This window comes from Phyllostomus discolor, chromosome 5, assembly GCF_004126475.2.
Source record: "Phyllostomus discolor isolate MPI-MPIP mPhyDis1 chromosome 5, mPhyDis1.pri.v3, whole genome shotgun sequence".
In the NCBI taxonomy this organism is placed as follows: domain Eukaryota; kingdom Metazoa; phylum Chordata; class Mammalia; order Chiroptera; family Phyllostomidae; genus Phyllostomus; species Phyllostomus discolor.
This window is the reverse complement of record NC_040907.2, coordinates 74,344,722-74,350,179: the sequence shown is the minus strand read 5'-3', so window position 1 is coordinate 74,350,179 and position 5,458 is coordinate 74,344,722.

Sequence of the window (5,458 nt, the reverse complement as noted above, 5' to 3'; positions counted from 1 at the left end):
ATCTTAAGATAAAAACAAAACAACGTCTCTCTCTCTCTCTCTCTTTCTCTCTCTCTCTCTCTCACACACACACGCACACACACATACACACAGCTCTTGTTTTTATATATTTGGTAATGATGTCAGTGGAACTAATGAAAAGCAGATTGGTCACAGCAATATAGAAAATCAATTCTCAAGCTCTTTCCTATTCAGGTTTTGCTAGTACATTGCTCTCATCTGTGACATGAGGGTCTCAACGTGATTTTCAAATGGGTTGTTCAAGTGGAAGTGGAGACACTTGCCCCAGGTCACACACAATAATAAGTGATCTCTTTCTTAAAATGGATGCTTTCCATGGCCTTCAGTTTCAAGGCTGACAGGAAAGCACTTTTATAATTCCCTCCCATGAAGTTTTTTTCTGGGTAATAGAAATCATCAGCAGAAAATGAGATATGTGCATTACACATTCATTGATAAATTAATATTGACCAAACTTTGGGGGTATTTTATGACTTCACAATGACCTCATCTATTTCCTCACATGGTAGCAGGACTTGAAAGTAGTAAACTTGGAGGTTTAAATAAATTTTGAAGACAGATCCAGGACTACAATCTCTAGTCTACAGCCAAAGAATACACATTTCCTCCAAACATTTGCATCAACATGTCTTTAGGAAGCACAAGGACAGAGGACATTTAGGGAAGAGGGTAAAATTATTTCTAAATAGAAATCTGCACTTTTGCTGTTTCTCTTTGTTGAAGAGAGATGAAACCATGTTCATCCATCCTGGATAAAAACAGTGGAATAATAAGAATATCTGAGGGGCAAGGGTAGCACATGCATGGGAACAAATGGTAAGATTTTAGAGGAGTAGAAATAAAAAGTTGAGAAACAGGTAGGTAACCACTTTGTGCCTCAGTGTTCTTGTCTATAGTAATAAATTAGAGTAATATTAACAGTTTCAAAGTGTATTCCACTGGAAGGTAATTTTTATTGCATGCAAATACAGACCTGGTCAGGTAGCTTAAACGATTGTACTGACTGCTGGACTTTTCAGGTTTTTATACACCAGTGAACACTGGGAGTTTCCAAGAGGCGTGCATACTATACTAAGCTTCTAATATTTTTGACCATGCATACTTTTTCCCATAGTATGATAGAAATGTGAATTTTCATTATTGTTAGTGCATTTTCCAGTTCTAAGATTATATGAATACGTGTTGAGAAGATAGTCCATAAACAAGCAGTTTAAAATGAAAAATCGATATAATCAACCTTGTAATCGAGTGACAGTGACCTTGTTTTGCATTCCCACAACAGAACAGCAAATTCTTACTATGTTTCTTTAATTTTCTACACAGCACCTTACTAGAATAAAAAACTTAAGGTAGGGAAAAAGAGACACTAGTAAGTACAGACGTGACCAGATATTTACATGGAGGTTATAGAGATCTTCTTGTCAAATGGGTGGTAAAAATATGCTACTGTTTTTACAGGCAATACAATATCTTGCCCTACCATTGGAGCTCTTCTCTACCTTCATTTTCCACCCTGGTAATTTGCACAGTTCACCAACACCGGGCAGGCTCACAGCACTGTAGCCATTTGGGGTCTTCGTAATTAAGAGAGAAACTGTGGAGGGCTCAAAGGTGAGCCACACAGATTATTAAAGAGTTGGAAAACAAGTCCAATTTGAAAAGGTTAAATGAGATGGGATTTTTTTTCAGCCTGGGGAAGAGTAAGTAGAGATGCTAGTTCATTGTGATTTCTATTAAGTGATGCATTATTAAGCAGGTGAAGGTGACCAGTTATTCTTCATTGTCAGGAAGGAAGGGCTAAAAGAGAATTGCTGATGTGCTAGCTGTGAGTGCTCATCTTAGACGTGGGGAATAATTTTCTTATTTGATGGTTTTACATGATGATTGCAGTTGCTTACCATTTGATTAGGTCAAAATGTAGTTTCCAAAAGGTACTTTACCAATGAATAACTAATAATGTTAACATTTATTAAATTCTTCTTATGGGCCATGGACCAACTGAACACTTTATGTACATTATACTATGTAATTTTCATATGAGTTTTTTGGGAAAGGTACTTTTGTCCCCATTTTATGGATGTGAAAAATAAGCCTCATAGATATTACAAGCTTGACTTCATAAGCCTTGTTCACTGTCACACACAGCTTTCCCACCGTTACACCAGCTCCTTGTGTAGGTCAGTCAATACTTTGTTTCTCAACTCTACTATGTAATAGAGATTTGCATTAATAAGTAGACTGAAGGAAATTTAAACCCCTTACTTATTTTGCTTTCCTTCTTGACACAGGAGACAAATGTGGTTGTACTGAAGAAGAACACACGCCAGTGGCTCCGTTGCAGACTGGGTTCCCTGGGGTCTTGACCGTAGCCCCTCACTCTGCCTGGACTTTGGCAGATCCTGCCACTGAAGACAAAAGGTGAAGGTGGGAATGCATATCAGAAGAATGGGTCCTGTTAAGACAGCAACTATGACTAAAGGGTCTTTGCTGCTTTATGAAAGTGTACAAGAAGGAGAAGTTGTGCAGGAAGATATTATAGGAAGTCTTTGACAGTCAATGTCACCTCCTTGTACAGGCCTAAGTAAGTAACTGAATTCAACTGGCACATAAAAACTTACATGGGTTCTCACTGGCTGTATCTGACTATAGCTACTAGATTTGAGAATCTGATTCAAGGGAGGTAAATCAGTAATAAAAAGAGATGGAAGAGCTGTAGCATTAGAAATATTATGTAAATCTTTTTTTTCTTTCCCTCCTGGTTGCATCTGCCTGCCTGCAGTAAGGACGTCTCCTCTGCCGTTTACCTGGAGTTCTGGGGGTCGAAGTCCATTTATAGGGAGTGTTAGGAAACCCACTGAAGCTATCTAATCCAGGTTATATTATTAATTAAACTGGTATTATAAGTGCCATATGTTTGATTTCCATATGGATATGTATTTTAAAGTTTGGAAAGAGGAGAAGGGAGGATGATTTATTTGCTTTCAAATGCCAACACATTAGTAATTATCAGATATTTTTAAACTTGTGCCTTTGGAAACTTTTCAAGATGCATTTCTTTTTATATGTCTCATTAAATTACAAATGTAGATTGTTTTAATTTTCTAACACAGATTATGTTCTAAATTCATTGATAGGGGCTAGGTAAAATTTTCTTATGTTCCAGATATTCACATATATACATTTTATAGCATATAATTATAGAAGGTACTAAATAATAATTAAATAAAAAGACTCAAATATCTAGCATTGTCCCATGAAAATGAGTATGTTTGATGTGATATAAAAATTAATGTGTATGGAAAAGACATTCCATATTCATGGATTGGAAGAAAATATTGCTAAGATGACAATACTCTTCAAGCAATATACCAATTTGGTACAATTCCTATAAACATTTCAATAACTTCTTCTGTAAGAATGGAAAAACTAATCCTAAAATTTATGTAGAATTATAAGGCACTCTGAAGAGCCTAAGCAATCTTAAATCAAGTTGAAATACTCACCCTTTATGATTTAAAAATTTTCAACAATGTGCTAGTAATAAAAATAAGTGTGGTATTGGCATAAAAACAGACATATAGATCAATGAAATTGAGAATTGAGAATCCAGAAGTAAGCTCATAGATCTATGGTCAATTGATTTTTGATAAGGCTTCTGAAATTACTGAAATGATTCAATGGGGAAAGATTAGTCTTTTCAACATATGTTACCATGACAATTGGCTATCCACATGCACTGGTCTCTTATCAAAAGCACAAGCAACAAAAGAAAAACATAAATAAACTTAGCTTCATCAAAACTATTAAAACTTTTGTGCATCCATGGACCCTATCAAGAGTGGAAATACAACCAAAAGTATAGGAGAAAATATTTGCAAGTCATATGTGTGATAAGTGTCTAGAATCCAGACTACATAAAGAACTCTGACAATCCAAAGACAAATAGACAACCCAAGATAAAAGTGGGCAAAGGACCTACATGTATCTTCTCCAAAGTAGATCTATAAATGGCCACCCAGCTCATGAAAAGATGCTCACGTCATTAGCCATTAGAGAAATGCAAATCAAAACCCCATGAGATGCCACTTCATGTCTACTGGGATGAATAGAACAAAAAAACATAAAAATAAATAAAAATAAGAAGGAAAATAACAAGTGTAGGTCAGGTTGTATGGAAATTGAATCCTCATGTGTTAGTGGTGGAGAAGTGAAATTTTGCAGCTGTAGTGAGAAATAGTTTGGCAGTCCCTTAAAAAGTTAAACATAGAATTACCATATGATCCAACAATTCCAGTCCTAGTTATATACCCAAAAGAACTGAATGCACATGTTTAAACAAGAAGCTGTACATGAATGTTAATAGCAGCACTATTCAAAATTGTCCAAAAGGTGGAAACAATTTAATGGAAATAAATGGGTAAACAAATCTGGCATACCCATTCAATGAAATATTGGCCATAAGAAGAAATGAAGTTCTGATATATCTATACCATGGATGAACCTTGAAAATGTTAAGCTAACTGACAGGGCCAGAAATAAGAGACAGTATATTATATGATTCCATTCATATTAAATACCCAGCATAGGCAAATTGATAGAGACAGAAAGCAGATTAGTGGTTTCCAGGGGCTGGGGGTTGGAAGAGTAAGAATTTAATGAATATGGGTTTTCTTTCGGGATGATGAAAATATTCTGGAACCAGATAGTGATGGTGGCTTCATAACATTCAATGCCATTAAATAGGTAAAATGCTACAGTTTATGTTATGTGTATTTCGCCACAATAAAACATTTAATGTGGGTGAACAGAATTTGATGACCCATAGAATCAGATAGAATAATCATATTTTTTTAAGCTGGTGAATGATATATAATCAAAAGATGTTCACCCATACTCAGGTAACCCTCAACTCTTTGCACCATTGTTTGTTACCCATGCAATAATAGTTATTGTAAAAAAAGCTCTGGGCAAAGATTTAGGATTAAATAAAAGTGTGTTCAAGGTTCATATCTTGCAGTCACAGAAAAAGACAATACAATAATTTGAAAAGTATATGTTAGACTGCCCTTGAAGTGCTCATGTTTAGTTAGTTATTGTTTCAATATTTATGCTTCCTTATTGAAATGCAATCTATAGTGATTTCCTAGGGCAAGGGTTCTATATATAAATATACTAGAGGGGCTATTTAGCAAGATATGTACAGTTCTTTAAATATAGACTTATAATCAAAAATGTTTTTGCATGCAAGAAAGACATCTTCTATGTAATGAACATTTTATTTTCTTATAAAGAGAGCCTAAAATGTTTCATTCCTTGTAAAACACACTGAGAAAACATTTGTTTCTGACTGTTGATTAATTTCTGCATAGCATGCTGACTATTTTTAGGGGAAAAACTATTTTTAATGAACAAATTGAGTTCATATTAATTAGACTTC